This window comes from Brachycentrus maculatus, unplaced genomic scaffold (assembly GCF_059751285.1).
Source record: "Brachycentrus maculatus isolate JH-2025_06_01 unplaced genomic scaffold, ASM5975128v1 h1tg000138l, whole genome shotgun sequence".
NCBI classification, from domain to species: Eukaryota; Metazoa; Arthropoda; class Insecta; order Trichoptera; family Brachycentridae; genus Brachycentrus; species Brachycentrus maculatus.
The window spans coordinates 245,209-268,743 of NW_028280891.1; the positions used below are offsets into that span (position 1 = coordinate 245,209).

At 31.3% G+C, this 23,535-nt stretch overlaps 1 protein-coding gene across 4 annotated transcripts in view; it reads left to right on the forward strand.

Annotated features, from left to right (window-relative positions):
- LOC148309142 (uncharacterized) overlaps positions 1 to 23,535 on the forward strand; it is a 147,994-nt gene that overhangs the window by 82,081 nt on the left and 42,378 nt on the right. The gene's annotated exons all lie outside the window — the stretch shown is intronic.

A 23,535-nucleotide genomic window follows, 5' to 3' on the forward strand; every position in this document is an offset into this window, starting at 1 on the left:
AGTTTTTTCACTATGTTATTATCAATATTTTCCACTTCTTTTATGTAACCTGGTTTCATCGTTTCGGATATCATCATAATGGTAGCTAGACAAAATCAAATTCCTTACAAAATTCCACATTTGTAAATTTATAAAAATACCTGGAAGATGGAGCGAGGAATGGGAGAAAGATCAAAGCTCAAGTTAAAGAGAGATTATATGATACTAGGGACACACCACGATATAAATGTCAAGTTAATATATATTCATCGTTATCTCATATTCATCGTTAACCAATTAAGACGAACGATAAATATAGGAACTCTGTTCAGAGTTTGTTCTACTCGTGGGAAGCGCTAAGGTGTCAATTGTCCTGGTAATCTGAATGTAATACTCTCGTAAAATGTTAATACGATTTTCTCACTGTCATATTTGCCGCATAAAATACGCACAGCGACTGCTGGGATTTGAACTTGCGACCTTTAGTCCGCAGTCCAGTCTTCACCCACTCCTTGGGCGACTCGTAAATATGGTATAGGTTCAATGGAGGTCGCGTTATTTATGGAGGTATCGACCCTGATGGAGAATTGCAATATTCAAATTTGCATGCACACAATAGGAACAAATTGTCCGCGGTGATCTCTTTCACATTTCAACTGCGTCTGTTAAAAATACAAAGACCCGTAAAATGCATTCAAGCCGTATTTAAAAGAAATAAACGATTTTATTTTTAGGATTCCTTTGTTAAGGATTAAAAGGACAATGCACATAAAACGACTCAAAATGAAAGATAAATAAGAAAAAAGTTTTTTCTGTAAATGTGTGAATGGAATCCTAATTTAATATTAGCTTATTTAATGTTTTATATTGATATCTCAACATATCTGTAAAATAATAAAGAATATAGGTATTTACAGGGATTGCAACCTGTCATAGGTTGATTAAAATGATCACTTTGCAAACGTGTAAGCCACCATTTTACCTTTGATTGACAACCACACTACTGAAATTTCTAAAGATGGTATGGGCACATAGGACGCTGAGAATTTGATCATATTGTGAACCAATCAATCGCCATGGAACCATCCTCGAAAGACATCTAGACTAGAGGAAGACCAAACAATTCATGGATGCTGGAAAAAGATTACTTGATTTGAAGGCATGGCCCAGGGACTTGGTCAATGAAACAATATTTATATGTATATTTATATATATATATATATATATATATATATTATATATATATATATATATATATATATATATATATATATATATATATATATATATATATATATATATATATATATATATATATATATGTATATATATATATATATATATATATATATATATATAAATATATATATATATATATATATATATATATATATATATATATATATATATATATATATATATATATATATATATATATATATATATATATATGTAATAAAATACCTAGGTACCTACCTATACATTTTATTAAGTACTTACAAATAGTACCTACATAAAACAGTTCTACCACCAGATGTCGCATGCGTCGCACAGAATAAAACAAAAGAGATCCGATAGAAAAAATATAATATTGTTAACTGTCAGAATCAGATAGATATAAAAGATATAAAATCAGATAGATGTAAAGATTAATTAAGAATAAACTTTTATTGTCGTTTCTTTAATTACAAAGCAACACATTGTTTATTTTATTATTATACACCCACTTTACATATTATTTACACCCAATTTACAAAGAAAAATATTACCACGTTATATATATATATATATATATATATATATATATATATATATATATATATATATATATATATATATATATATATATATATATATATATATATATATATATATATATATATATATATATATATATATATATATATATATATATATATATATATATATATATATATATATATATATATATATATATATATATATATATATATATATATATATATATATATATATATATATATATATATATATATATATATATATATATATATATATATATATATATATATATATATATATATATATATATATATCCTCATAGATTATAGAGAATACTATACACTATCCCGTAAGTTCATTCGGTCGTATTTCTTCCTTGCAGCCAATTCCGTCTATATTTACATCTTACATTGAACACATACAACTTTCTGCTATTTTCGGATCGACTAATTGTAGCTGGGATACTCAAACTGCACTAGAGAGTTACTAGAACAAAATACTTCCAGTTCATCAAAGAAATATTAAAATGGTAATTTACCATTTTATTTTGTATTTCTACACGTGTTTTAAGTGATCACCTAAACCAGTATATGCCAGGTCGTAAGCCCTAAATACCATATTCTTCTTTATCTTTATTGAGATGTCAAAATGAAAATATTAGATAAATTGTCTTAATGTTCTCAGATTAATTTCTTCTTTTAGCTCTCTGTGTTTTATGAGTTCAACATTTAAAAAATCATTATCACTCTGATGAGGTCGGTTACGACGAAAGCCGGTTGCTGGTCAAATAAAATTAACGTGGAAAAAATGACAAAGTTGTAATTTTATTTAATAAAATGCAGTTCCACCAAGAAATGTCAGTACAAAACTTAAATCTAATATGTAAATATATGTATTTATATAAATAATATATTTATATATATATATATATATATATATATATATATATATATATATATATATATATATATATATATATATATATATATATATATTATATATATATATATGTATATATATATATATATATATATATATATATATATATATATATATATATATATATATATATATATATATATATATATATATATATATATATATATATATATATATATATATATATATATATATATTTATATATATATATATATATATGCTTCAGTTTTATGGGATATCAGATACCCTCTAGTAAAATATAGAATTCTGCAAAGCATATGAATATAACCAGAATGTAATGTTCACTTTCCACGAAAATATCGTGACCTCGAAAGAACATTTCATAATTTATTTTAGACAAGGTTATAACTAACTTGAAAACATATAAGAATATAGGTGTACTCGCAGAAAATCGGAGTCTAAGACACTAATCACGACCGCAACCCGACACAGTAGAAAGAAATGCCTTCAATTTTCTTTCTTTCCATTTAACTAGACTGATAATAATAAATAATAATAACAATAATTTTATTTAATGGATTATGATATGGAAATGATAATGATATGAAATATATATATAAGTATTTAAGAAAAACGTTGTCAATCCGCTGAGTCTGAAGGGGGGAAAGTGATCCACAGCAACGCGTGGCTAGGTACAGTAAATAGTTTTCACATTATTTTTCCATCGTTTCTTTTTTCGATTGACTGCCAAAACAACCAATTATTTCACTTATTCAACATTCTTGAGGGTACCTTTCGGCAGCTTCCCATTATTCCTCTAGTAAATTGCACCCCCGTGTTACGGAAATAGCAGCTTGAACTGACAATGTGTAAAATAGATGAGTGGAATAGTTTCGAAGACAGCTAGTTGTGAGGTGAGTTATGTGGACATGAACTAAATTTGGACACCGCTGAACGCAACTCTCCACACTTCCCCAAATAATTACTTAACGCCATTTTAGCTTACTTTTAAATGAAGAAAAACAACTTGAAGTCGAGAAATAGACAGCAACTTTAATTATACAACATTTTGAGTGTGTCCAAATACTTGTTCACAAAATCTGGATTATCTCCAATTACAGGAGTTATTTTCATATTATTTTTTGACATCTCATCAAAGATGAGGAAGAATATGGAAGTCTGGGCATTTACGGGGCTTACGACCGTCATAGGCTGGTTTAAGTGATCACTTTACACACGTGTAACATTCACCAATTCTACCCATTATTGACAACCACACTACTCAAATTCTTGGAAGTTCTATATATATGAACCAATTTAGAAACATTGTTCTTGAATCACTAGAACTTCACTAGAGACATCTATTGGTGAGATGTAATGTAATTGGTGAATGTTACACGTGTGTAAAGTGATCACTTAAACCAGCCTATGACGGTCGTAAGCCCCGTAAATGCCCAGACTTCCATATTCTTCTTCATCTTTGATGAGATGTCAAAAAATAATATTTAATTATACATATATTTAAGCCACGAATAGTCTTCAAACCCTTATCCGCACCCAGTGGTGCATAGGGCACTGCATAATATTAAAGCAGTGTTATCTTGATCGTTAACACATGAAGGCAAGGTGATCAGCCCTCCGCTTCAGGTACCAGTCCAGGGTAATATTGAATAAATATAAGAGTGAAAAAATCACTTAAAAATATTTATTTGACCCCCCCTGGGAATCGAACCCGGGACCTTCAGAACGGTAGCTGAGCGTGCTGACCATGACACTACGGAGGCGGACAAAATATATTTAAGCCACGAATAGTTGGTATAGTGAAATAATGAAAATGGTCTGTGTAATGAAATTTGGTTCGCGGTCCCTTTTTCAGTGATTATTTTCAAATGTGATGTTTTAGTAAATCATTCCTTAATAAAGAGTGTATTGAAATGTAGTACAGTTTATGTCAGTAGATTATTGTTGATAAATTATTGAATTTTATCGAGAATTATCTAATTTAAATAAAAGATTGATTTTTATTAACAATTGTCTAACTTAGATAAATGTCGATAAAATATTAAATTTAAAGGCCAGGAGTCGTAATAATCAACGGGTATGTATAAGGAGATGCATGAATGTAGAAGAGGCGAAGAATGTTTGCAAAGACAGCGGTGTGGCGTTCGATTCTCTCTGTCTACCCCTGCGGGGAAGCGGCGTGATGGTTAGTTAGGTAGATAAAATTTTGACAACAAATGTTTAATTAAGATAATTGTCAATAAAATATTAAATTTTATTATCAAATGTCTTATTTTACAGTGGTAAAAATGTAAAAATCGATTATTTTTTACTGTTTTGTTTGAAAGTTCGGTATAATTTAATTGTAATAAGTATATCGACACTACCAATTAAAAAAAAATGTATAGATTCTATGTGTCGGGTTTTGATCCCGTAGTTAGTATCGAGGACTCTTGAGTCAGAGTTTCTTGGTTCGAAACCACTGTACCTACCACAATTTGATACGTATTTCTAATAATGAGCCGCTAAGGCTCACAGAAATAGTATGAAAATGAAGTATTTTTGTAAATAATAAATAAAAATCCTTAAAATTTCTTTATTACATCACTAATATTTTGATGACATTTTAATATTAGGTTCACGATATGTGATATCATATTATCAAACGAATAACTACACACTTCCGTACTCTGTAATCATTATATCGTTTCGTAAACGACAGGTTTGTAAATAATACTCTAAACACGTTTTTCCTGTACTTCGTACGCATACTTTTGATAATCGACTTGAAGAGCGATCTTGTTTATCTTTTGAGTAACAAGCGTTCAAATTGATTATAATTTTATACACCATTTGGCTATTTACGTACGGCTTTAAATATATTAACGAAATTTTCTGCAATGATTTTATACATACATTTACATTCAAAAGTATTATAGTTTAAAATTGGTTAATCGATAATTGGTCGTGAATTAAAAGTGAAATTCGAAGGATACGTCACGTTTGCTAGGCATATTTTGTTACATGAGGCAGAAGAAAGATATGACGTAAAAAGAAGGAAAAAGTGAGCTATATGGAATATTTCGACTCCACGGGAGTGAATAAAAAGAGAAGGACATATACACAACGATACAAAGCGATATAGTAAGATATATACGTCAGATGCTATATATGAACTGGTGATGTACAACACGCTGTATATAAAATATTATTCATTGTGTGTTGTGATTTTCACTATTGCGAATGGTCTTTCTTGAAAAATTTCTTATACAGGCTAAATTTTTGCTTATCGTGAAAAATTTAGCCTATATAACTGCATAAATTTAGCCTGTTTAATATGCATCAATAATAAAATTCAGAACTACAAAGATGCATTTTTTCTAGTTATTTTAAATAAATTGAATCACGGACATATATATCTCATGTTTTAGTTAACACCAACCATTAATACCAGTATTGCCAATAGAAGCACCATCAATGATAGTGTTAATATTGAATAAACAGAATATTTCTCTCTCTTAATGGAGTCTGAACAGAATATTTCTCTCTCTTAATGGACCGAGAAAAACGTGGCACGATCAGGTATGCCAAATACTTGAAAGCGGTCAGGTTAGGAGTCGTAATAATCGGCGGGCATGTATGAGGAGATGCATGACCGTGGAAGAGGCGAAGAATGTTTGCAAAGACAGAGTGGTGTGGCGTTCTATTCTCTCTGCCTACTCCTGCGGGGAAGCGGCGTGATGGTTAGTTAGTTTTTTTTTCTTAATGGAGTCCTGGCACCAAACCTAATTTATGGAAGTGAGGAGTTGGCAAAAGCAGGATAAAAGTAGACCAAATGTAATGTACGGCAAAACGATGTATGATAGATGTTTGAATGGTGAAATAAGGAATGAAGTTGTCAAATATTTGAAACCGGTCAGGTCAGGAGTCGGAATAATCGGCGGGTATGTATGAGGAGATGCAAGAATGTGGAGGATGCTTGGAAGGTTTGCATAGACGCATCGGTGTGGCGTTCTACTATCTCTTCCTACCCCTGCAGAAAAAGGCCTGATAGTTAGATAGTTTATATTATATTCATACATATTACAAAAAAGTTACTTATTTATCTTTCTATGCAGTCGTTCGTTGACTCGATGTGGTGTGTAAAGTGAATAGCTTTGAACAAAGAAGCTCGACGTAGTTTAAACAATGTGTTTTACAAAAGTGAACAGTGATTGTTTGGTGAGAAGATAAGATAAGAAATATTTGTCACATTTATCTCTTTTGACAAGTTTATCATGGCTCCGGAACACAGGAATCAGATAGGTAAGTTTTTTTTTCATAAAACAGTAGAATGCCTAATAGAAGAAGAAAGTGTCGTTTATAAGTGTTGTTTATTACTAAAACTAATTGTTTATTACTATTAGTATTACTAAAGGCCTTAAAATATGATTCCGTAAGCGCCAGGTTACGCGAGAAGAAATAAAAGTAATATTTGTCATTGTGTTTCAACAAACCCAAAGAAACAATAAGGAGATCCGGAACTATAATATATGATTTTTTTTCTCGCTATGTACGATATGTACGTGATTCCATATCTCTACGATATGGAATCACGTACATATCGTTGTCGTAGAGGAGAAAGTGACCAACTACCAAAACGAAAAATGTTAAGGAGGGCCATTTAAGGCACTTTTGCTTGGCAAGAAAATAAACACCAATGCAGTTGGTCATTTTTCAATATATGATACTTCCAAGTTTAAAATCCTTTGGGATTTTTTCAGGGCAATATTAGTAAGAAATCAAACTGTCAATGATCACGTTTTTGTAAAACAATTCACTTGGTCACTTTCTCTTGTATGACTACGATATATGTTTAAAAAAATATGTTGAAAATGTATATTATACGATATATGTTGAAAAAAATATTTCTAAAATATTTTTTTAACTCACTTTTCAATAATTCTTCTTTTCTAAACCGTTTATTTCACTTTTCAATAATTCTTCTTTTCTAAACCATTTATTTATTTCGAATAAAAATTCATTTTTTTAAATGCAAAAACGGAATTTCAATTGCAATTTATTGATTACTGGGCCTTTATCATTAATACAATAGTTTTTTAATTGTTTTTTTTTGATAACCGGTAAAAATAATACAGGAAGCCAAATGCTTTAAATGATTAAAAAATACTTGCAGATAATTAATAAGTATCAGAGCAAAACTTCAATTAAAATCCTTGACCTTGCGTTTACTATATAAGTAAACTACCTACCGCCCGGACTAAATTACCCGGTGCTTTTCAAATATAGTCATCATTTTACCAAGTCATTAGGCAATCAGTTCTTAATTGATTTATTAATTGATCATTGTACTCTAAAGACATTCGCATTCCATAATTATTTCTAATTAGATGTTACGTACGGCTAAGAGGTTTTGGATTTGTAGCATATATGTATAAACAGCATTGGCCATATGTATTAGGCACCCCCTACAGAATTGGTTTATGTCATAAAATGCTACGATTATCGGAATCCTTGCATTTTTTTCGGATTGTATCGTGTTTTGATGGATTTTACCTACTACTTATCATAGGGTTGGTACCCGGGTAAAAAAGGCTAAAAAAATGTAATGCTTCCAAATAACAATTAAATGTTTTTTGAATCTAGTTCTTATAAAAACCGCCCAAAACTGGCAGAAAAAGGATCACTTCAAATGTGTAAATTATGAATTCCAATATTTGTATAACTATATTAATTATACAAGAGTTATAAATAAATTAATAGTAAATATATGCACATATATACTATAATCATTAGATTCTTGTACTCGGGATTTCACATCCAAAAATGATCTTTGATTGTAATTATTTTTATAACTTTTCTTTATATTTTAATGGAGTTAAATGGCTTGATTACGTATATGCATATATTAACATTTATTTGAAAATATATCGCTCACTCCTTTCAAGAACGTCATAAATAAAAAAACTTGATTTTTCAGGAGAACGTTTTTAATGTTTCAAAATATAACACAAAATATTAAAAATAAATACCAAGCCACTTATTGAACTTTTTACTGTGCAACAGATCTTTTCAGGTAAAACCTGAAGGTTTTTTCTCCATTGGAAAAATTTTAGTTTATTTAAAAAAAATAATTAAACAATACCTTTTCTTCAAAATGCAAAAACAACTTTTTCTGCCCTGTAGCGGGTATATTTTAAGTTAAAAATATGCCTCTTTTGCTGGGATATAGTACATTTTCTGGGCATTCCGAAAACATGTACAACTGAAAATTGACAATTTTTGATTTATGACGTTCTTGAAAGGAGTGAGCGATATGTAAAACATTTATGAAAAGTAATTAAAATTTGCACTTTAAATAACGTTAATTATAAGTCATAAAATCACAACTCGACTTTGCATTTTTATACACATTTACATTATAAATTTAATATTGTTTTTCTATACTCGAGTCACGTATGAGTTTAGAAATTAAAAATTACGTTTATAAATACAGTTTATGAATCCGTAACACTTTGCATAGTTTATTAACCTTTCCGGTCCGGAGGAAAAAAAAATAATCCGTAGGTTCCGAAGGGGGTACTGGCAATACCCCAAGTAAAATGCTATAAATACAGTTTTTTTACAAATTCTACTTATGCCAAAATGTTTATCATACTATTGTTATTCTATTTTATCCATAATAATTTGATTTTTCTGCAATAAACATAATAATTTTCGAAAAAACATAGTTGCGAAGAAGTTCTCTGCGGTAATTGCATCCAATTCCAACCGAAGTTCAATCATCACTGGAGCGCTTCGGCCGGATGTTGGCCGGAACGATGCGTGCGGGGGGGGGGTGAGGAGAGAGAGTGAAGCATACTACACAGCGTGCTTATAATTTGTCATTATATTATGGGAAGAAAACAAAGAATGTTTACAAAATTCAGACATTAAAAAACAATATAAAAAATCACATAACGTTGAATGAACAGTTTGGACAGTAAAACTTTTTTACCTCGTGTTTATGTATTAAACATATAAATTCGTCACAAACAACACACTTTATTTTGTTTTTTTTTGTCAGATTTGCGGGGGCAGAAATTACAGCGACCTCGTTGTGTAGGTGGATTGAAAGCTGAAGTACATGGTTTATCTAAGGGGAATTCTTCCCCCATTTCATCTGCAAATAAGCTAAATGCCTTTTGATGGAGCTTATCATTTGATTTTAATCTGCTTCGTTTTCTTGCGTTATCTGTCACGAGCTCCATGGCCAATTGTTGAATAAATTTTCTTCTCTTACTTCTGTCATTTTGTTTCCATTCTGGATTTTTTTTAAGCCAAAGAAAATAAGAATTCAATGCCGCCATATCAAGGATTTCAAAAAAAATTCTAAGTGGCCATCTCCTTGTAGACCGGGCGCATGAATATTCTCTCGTCATTTTATCTCCCAAATCAACTCCACCTTTAGTTTTGTTGTAATGCAAAATTATTTCCGATTTTTTCTTATATCCAACGTCGACGCTTTTGTTAAAAACTCTGTCGTTAGAAGATTTACAGCAGTTTTAATTTTAGGAACATACGATACCAGGGTCATATTATTCGAAAACCCAAACAGTGAGGAAAATAACTCTCGTGAAGGAGATTTCTGAAATGCTACAGGTATTTCTCTTTTGTTGCTTCTCATTGTCCCCGTGAGAGAAAGTCCTTCCGCCATCAATGATTGTGCTAAGGCCACAGATGTGAAAAAATTGTCGACTGTAATTCCTCGTCCACTGCCAAAATACGGTGTGGCCATCTCCATCACAACTCTATGACCTTGATTCACCTCCCGTACATCGTTAATTTTGCCCGTGTAAATCTGTGCATTACAAATATATCCACTATCGGCTTCTGCCGCCACCCATATTTTTATTCCATACCTCCCTGGCTTACTTTTTATATACACCTTAAATGGGCAATTTCCCCTAAAGACAGCTAGGCGCTCATCTATTGATAAGTGGGATCCAGGTGAATAATTTATCGTGCAATTTTCCACAAACTGTTCAAAAAATAATTTTATTGCCTCATGTTTATGGCCAGACAGAGCCATCCTTTCATTTCTCGTAGCTTTGTTATCAAACCGAATTTTGCTATAAATAAACTGGAACCGGTCACGAGGCATTGCCGCTGCATAAAAGAACTGTTTTAATACTCTGTTGGTTTTCCAAAGCTCACTAATGTGTTGTTTTCTACCTCTATTTTTGCCAGATGCTAATAAAAATCCCATAAAAGCTTGTATTTCGCTTTCTGTTATTGCGTTTCCCGTAATACCTCGTTCTTCACAATATTTGTTGGTACAACGTATTATCTCAGTCATCATGGTAGGAGTAATAAAAGAAAAAAACATTTCTTTCATACTCTTTGCAGCTGCTAGTGGTCCAGCTATACCAGATGTTGATCTTATTATGTTGTGGGAATGGGTTTTTGAAGAAGGTGGAGGAATATCTGTCCATCTGTAGCCTGATTTGGAAGTGAACAAATTTTCTTCTTCATTTCTACAGTTGTCTTCTATATCTACGGACTCCACGCTGAAAGTTCTTCGATTATATAGTTATCTGTGTCGGAAACATCATCTTTATTTTCTAACCCTAAATCGCTTTCATCATCACTTAAAGATACATCAGTGTCCGTATCGTTCAGAAGTTGCTCAATCATATCATCTGTCAATTGTTTTCCACTCATTGTTAGGGTAAAGTTTATAAATATTAAAATTATGACAATTTAATTACAGTGTAAAAAGGCAGATTTTTATAAAATAAATGTAAAAATGCGATGCACCAAGAAATGTTAATAGATAATTTGAATAATTTATAATTTTTCTTAGCAACGAGAAAAAACACTCTGTATTTGCCAAATAACGTTTGGGTTTTGGGAACACAACACACACACGTGCAAACTTGGCGATGTACCACCGATAATTAAACTGTGGAGCGCTAGTAAAGAAATTGATACCCCCTTCGGAACGGGACAGTTTGTCGATTTAGTGTAATAATGATAAAGATGCGTGTTCAAAACATGTTTGCGAGACGAATCAAATTTTTTTTTTTCAATTATCCGAGCTTGAATGATATCTTCGGTACGAGGGCGTTATACATAGATTATGAATCGAATTACATGGGTGGTTAATGATATAAATTGCTTTCAATTAATCAATTTATGATCGTTGAATTCCTCGCATCCATTCGTGGTTATTTTATGACTTTCGTTAAAATTTAAAGTCAGGCGGAAGTATTCTGAGCAAGATTTTTACTATTTTTTTTTATTTTTTTTTAGCCAATTACCAGTTTAATAAAGCTTTTCTATGAAGCTGTCTTTAATCATATTGAACAACATTGAATGCTGTCCCAACCGCGTTCTCGGATCTGATACAGAAGCATGTAGGCGACCTGTTGCAAAGTAATTTTTTATGAACATAATTTCAAAAATTATAGAAAATGTGTAACAAAAGTACCGCAGTGTAGGCATTAAAAGGGATTAGTAAGTTAGTAGTTGAAAATGATGATAAAAATATCTCAGAATCATGTTTATTTTAAAATTTTAACAAACAAAAATAAAATAATTCTACAACATTTTGAGTGTGTCCAAATACTTGTTCACAAAATCTGGATTATCTCCAATTACAGGAGTTATTTTCATATTATTTTTGACATCTCATCAAAGATGAAGAAGAATATGGAAGCCTGGGCATTTACGGGGCTGACATACTAATATAAGAGTTTCTGCTTAGTAAAAAGCTTCTTTACATCTCACCAATAGATGTCTCTAGCGAAGTTCTAGTGATTCAAGAACAAGGTTTCTAAATTGGTTCATTTATATAGAACTTCCGAGAATTTGAGTAGTGTGGTTGTCAATAATGGGTAGAATTGGTGAATGTTACACGTGTGTAAAGTGATCACTTAGACCAGCCTATGACGGTCGTCAGCCCCGTAAATGCCCAGACTTCCATATTCTTCTTCATCTTTGATGAGATGTCAAAAATAATATAAAATAATTCCATTAATTGATTTAGCTTTGTAACAGATTTTTTATTCTTTCTATAATTTCAACAATAAATTCCTAAAAGCTATTATGAGACGTGTTTCGACGCAAACATAGTGTTTGATATTGATGTTGTATGCATCAAAACACGTGTCGTAATAGATTTTTAAAAATAGTGGTACCTACCTAGTAAAAATTATGTTTAAAAATGGTTGACTCCGCATTTTGAAATATGATAAAAGCTACAACATTTTGAGTGTGTCCAAATACTTGTTCGCAAATCTGGATTATCCCCAATTAAAGGGGTTATTTATCGTATTATTTTACGATCGTAAGCCCCGTAAATGCCCAGATTTCCATATTCTTCCCCATCTATGTTGAGATGTCAAAATATAATATGATAAAAGCTGACATTTTTTCATTACTTTCATTTTGTTACTTGAATGTATACTTCCCAGTTCTGTTTCATTTATTTTTTTTCTTTTTTTCTTTTAACTCTTTCTTCTAACTTCTTTATTTACTCCCGTTCCGGCGCCTGTCTCCTCCGAAATGCTTCATTTAAAATAAAGTACGAATAACAGTTTCGGTTGCGGTTAGCTGGTGTGAATGAGTTATGCTCCATTGTTGGTCTTTTTTTAATTATTAACGATTCCGTTAAGTATCCCATGATCGTGTCTAACCCTTTCAGACATGAATATCTAATATCAAACAAATGTATAAAAAAATATTTATAAAAATATCTATAACAAATAAATAAGTATGTAAGATAAATATGTGTTTTTTTTCATTAACAAAATTATTTCATGTATTTTTTTTAAATATCACTAATGAACTAACTAACTAACTAGCCATCAGGCCAATTCTCCGCAGGGGTAGGCAGAGAGAATAGAATGACAAAAAACAATCTTCCCCTCTTTCACATTCATGCATACCCGCCGATTATTCTGATTCCTGATCTGACTGATTCGAATATCACTGTTTTAGTTCAGACTAGCTGTACCACTGAATTTCTGTGGTTCAGTCTGTTTGAGTAGAAATAAAAAAAAAGTTAGGACATATTTCAGTATATTTTATTTCACAATTCTTGTGTAGGTATGAAAATCTGTAAAACAATACTGCAATCGAAAACATTGAAACTGCTAAGTGATGCAAATAAGCAGAGCCTAAATTGGGCATATCTTGTTTGACTGTTACGTGCAACAGATGACGCTGCCATTGCAGTATTGAAAAAAACTAGTTTTTAAAACAAGTATGTTTTTACCTGTCACATCTGACACATGTCACACATGACTTAGATGTCTAATTTAACTTGTGAGTTGAAATTAATTATGATTTAATTTATAAGGTATAAAATCTCTTATTTTAAATTTATAAACTTATTAATTCGATTTCTTAACTCGTTAGATGGGGCTTAAATATAATTAAAAATTGTTTCCTTCAGTGTTTGCTAAGTAAAAAAATAATACATAGAGACAAGTATTTTATGACCAAGAGCTCTCAATCACTTTTGAACGTTTTAAAGCCCGTCACGTAAAAAATAATATATTGTGCGTTCGGAATCTTATGGTATTAAAATTAAAATTAAAGATTTCAGATGGCTCAAAACAAAATGTTGATTTATCGGTGTAAATGTAAATAAAACGTGTTAAACACAGTTAGGTAGAGTAATGTGCGACGAATACTGAATACTTAATAATAATTATCAAATAGCCAGAAAATATTTAATAACGTGAGTCTGTTAGCAATGAAAAATACTTCTGCGCGTATGTGTTTTTATTTTTAAAGGTCATTATGCCATGTGTCTTCCGAAACTAGTCAAGTGGCGATGGTAATGGAATTTTGCATCTTTGAAACATGGCATAACATCTCGAATAAATAATAGCATGTATTGTGTTACAATTCATTTTATTTTATAAAATTGTATTTATTTTGAATGGCAGTGTCAGGAACATTGAAAGCTATTGAATGTAAATTCACAGTGAAATCTGGATACAATTTTGTTTAATATTTTCTGTAATTTTTGCGAATGATTTCAAAACAAAATGCTTTGCAAAAGAGGTCTTTAAGGAAGCCTAGATGCTTTTGTATCAGATACGGAAATGTGGTTGGTAGAGCTTTCAATTTATTACAATTTAGCACATTTTATTGGAAAATAAAATTGATGTGTGCCAAATACTGTTTGTACGACATTATTCCATAAATGTAGTAAAATTTGCTCTAAGATTTAATCGTTTTAAAAGAACGAGTTAATTTTGGCGTAGAATTTTGAATTCTTGTTCATCTTTTTCATTTATATATAATATATGTAATTAAAGTTTAAAACATTATTTGAGTCTCGCGTGTAAGTGTCCTTTTTTTTAGTTTTTAATTTAAAAGTTGTACTTAGTAAATAACACCATTTTTTAAAGTCTATTGTGACACGTGTTCCGATGCAATCCGCATCATTTTCAAACACCGTAAGTCCATTTATAGGTTTATTATATTCAAATCTTTGCAGTGTTGTCGAAGATATATAGGTATAACTATTGTTTATATGTATACAAGTTCTAAAACCTAATATAAAATAAACATTCAATAATAGTCAGAATGGTGAACGTTACACAAGTGTATGAAGTGATACTTTACGCCGGCCAAATGCCAGGTTGTAAGCCCTAGGATGCTCAGACTTCAATCTTCTTTCATACAAACGATAGATGTTCCAATTCAAGTTGACACACCTATAATAAATCAATTTTAATTGTGAAGTTAAATCGCTAACTTCGCTTTGGAATCTCAAGCCAGGCACAATCGAATATAATATCAATTCATTTAAAAAAAAATCATCTTTTTCTTGAATGTTTTTGCAGATACTTTGTGGCATATTTTATGAGCTTTATAAAATTAAACAACTTTGTTTTAACCACTTTTTTTATTATTAGTACACTTTAACCTACCGGTTTCAACAAGAACCTCGTCAGGGTTTATTAATTTCTTATACATAAAAAACATTAAAATACTCATAATTAATTACATTCCCTTACCAAAAACTAAATCCTAAATGTAAAAGAAAATATAAAGATTCATCTTTTTATTGAAGTCTCTCCTAACTTTTGAAATAAGGAAACTTGTCAGTAATGAACAAAATTTATGTACAATTTCTACAAATTTATATCAAGTCGTTCAAACATATATTTTGTTTAAATTTAAATATCAACGTATTTTAGTTGGTAACGCAATTAATTAATGGTGTGTTACATCGTTATCATGGTGTCTCTATGGTTTATTTACCATCGTATATATTTTATTTCTTTTTAACGATGGTGCACTGTTGTGACGGAAATAGTTTGACTACACCATAAAAGGTTTTGTATGTGGATCCATAGAATTTATGACCTAGTCCAGAGATTCTAAAACTAGACAAGCTTTTGGACCATTAAAACTTTTTTTATCAATTATTTAGACCGATGAGGACATAACTCATAGATTTTATATAGTTTGGACCAGCAAGGATAGGTCAAAAGTCTCATCTTCGTTTAAATATAGCCATTTTACTAGTCGATGTCGAGTAATTAAACGATTTTCAGCTAAAGTTGTTTGACTTAATGTAAAAATCTTTTATTTTTAAGACTTACGTAGGTATATTAAATCGTTTGTGGCAAATTATTGAAAAACTTTCTTAGATAAATCACAACTTTGTATTTTTTATATAGTTCAAATGATAATTAATATTTTACATTCTGAAAAATATTTAAAGCAGAGGAAGATCGGGGAAAACCTGACATGATCAAGTATTTCAGATAAGTGGTCAGGTCAGGAGACGGGTATGTATTATATGAATGAGATGCATAAATGTGGAAATGGCGAAGATTGTTGGCGATGGCAGATTGGTATGGCGTTCTATTCTCTCTGCATAACCGTGCGGGGTAGCGGCATGATGGTTAGTTATTAAATTTATCAATATTAGTCTTTGCAGACTATTGGTGTCAGCTCTCTTCGTCCTCAGGTTGTAGGTCTTTCTATCATTGAGAACGTCACCTAGGGCATGATTTCGGATCTTGTTATCTTTCTGCAGCATCCATGAATTCTTTGGTCTTCCTCTAGATGTCTATCGAGGAAGATCCATGGCGATTGCCTGGTTCACAATATGATCAGGTTCTCTACGTCCTATGTGCCCATACCATCTCAATTGCCTTTTCTCTACCTTACAATTGATGTCTTTTTTTGGAATCTGAGTCCGCCATCCACCCGCAGCAGTTATAGAGTCCTGAGGGACTCTCTGTCAGCTGCACATAGAGGAAAATCTTCAAAATATTTCTGAAGATGATGCCTGTTGATACAATTGATGTCTGTTACACCCAGGCTTCCGCGAATGCGTTAACTTTATTGTGTATATTTGTATTTCCTTACATCTGTATAGCAGTGAAAAAATATTCGCCTTTCTCATAATATGTTAAACGTTTTAGACGCTTGAGTTCAACCTTCGTTATGGCAAGAGTTATGGATCTCTTTGATAAATGATCTAGTATTCAAGTATCGTACAATGTACCTTCATCCCACCAACTAGTATTTCGGTTTACAACTCATCCTTTGTTACTGTTGTAAATTGTGTTTGATCTGACTTGCTTCCTTGTATGGCAAGTTTCATTGTAGACAGCACGTCAGCGCTGTCTTAACTAACAACTAACTGCCGGAATCGGGAATCGAACCTAATGTACAAATCCACACGCCCACGCCTTGCCAACACTACCACAATCCATTTAAACATTTCAAATTATCAATTGAAAAATCACATAAATCAACTGAAACGTACAATTTCAAAGGTAGGTAAGTATTTATTTTGTAGATATCTAGGAAATTTTGAAGACGATTTAATGACTAAAAAAGTACAAAATTTTGAGTGTGTCCAAATACTTGTTCACAAATCGGGATTATCTCCACTTAAGAATGTATCTCCCATTTTTTTGACATGTCAACATAGATGAAGAAGAATACGGAAGTCTGGGAATTTACAGCGCTTACGACTGATTTATCTAGAAGTTCCAAAAATTAGAGTTGTGTGATTGTCAATCATGGGTATAATTAGTGATTGTTACACCTGTGTAAAGTGATCACTTATACCAGCCTATGACGGTCGTAAACCCCGTAAATGGCCAGATATCCATATACTTTTTCATTTATGTTGAGATGTCACAAAATAATGTAAAAATTATCTCCTAATTGGAGATAATCTAGATTTGTGAACAAGTATTTGGACACACTTAAAATGTATTAAAATATTCACAAATACATTTTTTTAAAATTTCGATCCTTTCTTGTAACTGCATTCTAATGCAGTTAGCGGGATTCACGATTATGCTGCATTTTATTATCAGTTGCAATCGAAATAAATTTTCATTAATTAATTTGGCAGCCAGTTAGTGGTAAAGTTTATCCATTTTTAATTTAAGTTTTACTTAGTAAATACCAGCATTTAAATAGTGGTATTTTAAAAGTAAAACATAAATAAATTTTAGTTCAAAATTGAGTAAATTTTATTATAATAATAACGAATATCGAAGCGCTTCGCTACAACTGCCTCGTCATCAGTACTTGTACCAGCTACCCAACTTCCCAAGGATCTAAGCATGTTTACAGTTCTAGCAGCTTCCTCTGTTTACTTTTGTTACTAAACCATTAAACAAGACACTTCATGACTCGTTTTCTTAAATACTTTAAGTTAATATGAAATGATTTACTGGTACTGGTAAATTGTATATTCTATTATACAAAAAACCGTGCTGCGTTTTATTATTGTTATTATTATTTTTAAAGGAATAACCCACAAAGCCTCAATTAAAATAATTTTTTCGTGCAATTTGCAGGTTTTTTTCATATTTTATTTACAAAAAACAACTAAATTGGCACTGAAAACTCTTATTTTCTTTCTCTACGAAATCCGAAACCATTTATATAATTTTTCAGACAAAATGAATTTTTATTCAATGTCCCAGATTCGCCCATATATTACTTAAATGTATATATGTATAAAAATCAGTTTTTATACATTTTTCAAATTAAACTGTAAAAATATTACCACAAATTTACTAAAACAATCAAATGCCCGGACTTCCATATTCTTCTTCATCTTTGATGAGATGTCAAAAAATAATATGAAAATAACTCCTGTAATTGGAGATAATCCAGATTTTGTGAACAAGTATTTGGACACACTCAAAATGTTGTAAAACAATCAAAACTGAAGAAAAATATATTGTTATACGTATAATATAGAGAAAAAAGTTATATTTTTATAAAAGTGGTGTTTATATATTTATTTGGGCAAAATGACGCTTTTTATAAATTAGAATATATTACTTTGTATTTTAATGTATCAAAAATATATATTTTACGTATCATTACGCGTCATATTGCTTTTCGAATGCGATTTAAGTATTAACGTTCCCATTATTCAACGACTTTTATGGAGAACGAATGAGATTATCATGTTCCTACACTAAATCTTCATTCTGATCTTTTCGGCGTATCTCCCACTGATTTATTATACAATGAGATATTGCTGGTGCACGTATATTTTATTTCGTATTACTTTAAATGGGTTTTTGAACTCGTATTTGGTCAACCGACGGACCTAATTTTCTAGCCACATTTATTAGTCATATTTGAATTATGTTGCGAAAACCATTACAAATTATCATTTTTCCACAACATTTTAAATGCGTCCAAATACTTATTCGCAAATCTGGATAATCTCCAATCAGGAGTTATTTTTCAATTTTTTTTTTGACATTTCAACATAGATGAAGAAGAATAATTCTAAGAATGAATTCTATAAAAAACCGAATAAGAACTATTATTATGCTTATGCTTTCAATAAAAATATGATATAATTAAAGATTTTTAATATACTACTAAAATAATAGACTAATCGTTAAAATAGTGACTGTTATCTAAATTATTTGTTGACATCTCAACTTCGATGAAGAAGAATATGGAAGTCTTTGCATTTACGGGGCTTATGACCGTTATACATAGGTTAGTTTAAGTGATCACTATACACACGTGTAAAATTCCACCCATGATTGACAACCACACTACTCAAATTCTTGGAACTTCTAATTAATATATATATTATTCATTTCGAAATAAACTGTTTGAATCAAATAGCAATTTACTGGAGACATCTATGGTGGGATGAGAGAAGCTTTTTACTAAGCAGAAACTCTTAATATATTATTTCAAGAAATAATATATCAATATGATCCACAAAGTTAATGCTTTCAATATTCAAAACAGAAACTCTTAAATTTGGATGTGAGGTCTAAATGCCCAATTAGCCAGTCGCGTTCTGAATTGTATGTTTGCGAGTACACCCTTAATGAAAAAGTCATAAAGTTGCATCCTTTATAGATGACCTCTGAAATAAATGTCAGAATGTGTCGCGTATAAGAAAACTGACGTCACACGATAAATTTCTTCATTTTGTTTTTCAACTTTCCATAAAAGGTGTTTTACCCATACAATGATGAGTAATTAAGTTACTCTCGTTCTGAGAAACCCCAGCTTACGACACTATTGTATTGGCAGTTCGTATTCCGTGATAAAGTATTTTGACAGTAGGCTGGTGACAAATTCGTGACCTCATCATTACGAAGTGACCTCAATTAGTTATTCACAGCTCATCAAATCGCCGGTCGTGATGAAAACTAGGATCGTTAAATTCAATTCTGACTCAAAAAATAATTATAATTAATTTTTATTTGAAGCACTAACTTTGTGATTTTCCTTTTTAAAATTGAAATGTAACTTTGTTTCGAAATCACTATAAATATTTTACTATAATTTAATTATAATGTCCACCGGTTTTGAAGGTAACCGCTTCTTTATCAAGACTTTTTTTACTTAAATTTAAAAAAATATATTTTGTTTTAGTGTAATATGAAGATGGTCAGCACCGTATTGAAGATCCCGGGTTCGATTCCCAGTGGGGATGGAGATCAAATAAATATAACTGTTTTTTCACTCTAATATTTATTCAATATTTAACCCTGGACTGGCACCTGATGCGGAAGGCTGATCACATTTACTTCATGTGTTAACGATCAAGATAACACTGCGTTTATATAACGCAGTGTCCTATGCACCATCGGGTGTGGATGAGGGTTTGAAATAATGAGAAGAGGTTTTGGACTTGAATTTGAGAAATATATGTTAAATTCCATTTGAAGAAATTGGGCACGTTTTACTGTACTTGAATGTTACAAATACCACAATGTATGGATGTTTCAAATTACAATAATTATTTACCATTAATGGTCTTCTGCGTTACTCATCATAAAGCGATAATTATGCAAACTTAGTGATAAAATTAAGATATGTATAATGAGTGTCATATGTGAGAATAAGCTTCTATGTTTTATTTTTAATTTTTAATTATTAATTATATTTTATACCAAAGACGATGGAAGTCTGAGCATTTTAAGGTTTACAATCTTGCATTTTGCTGGTTTAAGAGATCACTTCGTAGTCTTAACATTTAACAATTATCTAGAATCTCGACCAGTTTCGATCATAATAGATTTTATTTTTATTTTTGAATTTTGTGAAAATGACGATGTGTTAATGAGCTAAAAATTATTATTTTTAGGGTACAAAAATTGATCTGTTTTACATTTTCTTTAAAAACACTTAATATATATTTATACGTAAGTAGTAATACAATGGAGTTCTGGTTCCAACCCTTATGTATGGAAGCGAAGCATGGAGTTGGCAAAAGAAGGATGAAAGCAGACTGAATGCAGTCGAAATGCGATCCCTCAGACGAATGTGTGGCAAAACGATGTTTGATAGATGTTCGAATGATGAAATAAGGAAAGAATGTAAGGCTGAGATAAGCATTATCGATAAAATTAAGAAAGGTGTGTTGAGATGGTTTGGACATGTGAAGCGTATGAGTGAAGAAAGAACGGTTAAACAAATTTATGAGGCGAATGTAGTTGGAAAAAGAAGCAGAGGACGACCGAGGAAAACTTGGCACAATCAGGTATGTCAAATACTTGAAAGCGGCCGGGTCAGGAGTCGTAATAATCGTCGGGTATGTATGAGGAGATGCATAAATGTAGAAGAGGCAAAGAATGTTTGCAAGGACAGAGTGGTGTGGCGTTCGATTCTCTCTGCCTACCCCTGCGGGGAAGCGGCGTGATGGTTAGTTAGTTAGTTAGTTTAGTAATACTAAGTAATGAACTAACTTATCAAGTAATTAACTTATTTTAAGAACAGTACAAAGATATTTAAAGACTTATGAATAATAAATGGTCCTACGCAAAAATCCCACATGACCGCAGAAATTTTCACCTCAACAAATTTGTCGATGAACAAATTTTAAAAATACATGATTTTCTCGGAATTGTATTACTGAAGAAATTCTGATTTCTTACCATTAACCGATGGAATTTGTAAGCAAACAAAATTTCACATTCATTGATGAATATATACCAGGGATTGGCAACCTTTTAACTGTATGAATAATAATGAATTTAGGGTTTTTTATGCGTGTTTTTATTAGTTTATCGAATTCGTAAGATTTAGCCGTCAACCAACGCATTTCGCAGAATCATTTTTTTTGTCATTTTTCTTCTTCCTGGGATTATCTCAACTTATCGTCTGTGTAGGCTCTTAGTGTCACTCTCCTCGTTTATTTCTACATACCGGAAAATGCCTCGAAACACGATTATTTTTTTATGCAGCATTAATATAATAAAACCCCTATCCGCAACCCAATGGTGCATAGGGCACTGCGTCATATAAACGCAGTGTTATCTCGATCGTTTTACACATGAAGGAAAGGTGATCAGCCCTCCGTTTCAGGTACCAGTCCAGGGTAATATTGAATAAATATGACAGTGAAAAAATCACTTATATTTATTTTACCCCCCCTGGGAATCGAACCCGGGACCTCCAGAACGGTAGCCGAGCGTGCTGACCATTACACTACGGAGGCGGACATTATGCAGCATTAAAAACACTTATTTTTATTCTCAACTTTTTGAGTGTGTCCAAATGGGTCACAAATCTGGTAACAAGTTCACAAACCCAGATTTGTGAACAAGTATTTGGGCGCACTTAAAATTCTGCGGTTAATAGTTTCCCACGAATGGTCCAAATTTTTCTCCTGGTACAATCTAGATGTGTTCTTTTACATATATACATACATATATGTATTTTTTGGACCACATCCAACATCCCACATGTTACTCGCGAGTTTAGTAATACGGAACACGCGTATTAGAGTTAAGCTAATTCTCCCGGATCGTATTCTTAAAATAATAACCTTTTGTTTACTCACACGCAGATTTCGGCCGTTCGCGTCGTCAGTTAGAGAGCTAGACCATCTGACTTACGTTCCTGCGCAATATATTGTATTATTATGCAAATGGGTGATCGCGGGGAAACACGTGTTGGTATAATGGAAGGAATATCACATTAGTAATCGTGACATGTGCAAAATTTGTACTTTTTGTTTTTGCGCGGTTTATTTTTCATGAATCGTGTCTTGGGTGAATAACAAATTTTGGCATTGAAATATTGAGGTATATCGAGTTTTACATACTCTACATATAAAGGGGATTTAAAGACTGTTTTTGTGCGTACTTATAACAGCCCGTATATAGTTAACATTTCCAAAATTAAAATAAAAAAAAAAATGCTTTCTTTTTCGAAAAAAAAATTGAAAGATGGCGTTTAAGTTTTTCGTTATCATCAACACCTTTTGTAGAATTAAACCTTTTTTTTTTGGGAATATATGTAAAATTTTATGATAATGAAATGGGCAGATTTGAAATACATTGCCACATTCGGTCACGTCGTATTTGATTACGTTAACAATTTTCTTTCATTATAATTTTATAAGTGTGGTTGGTA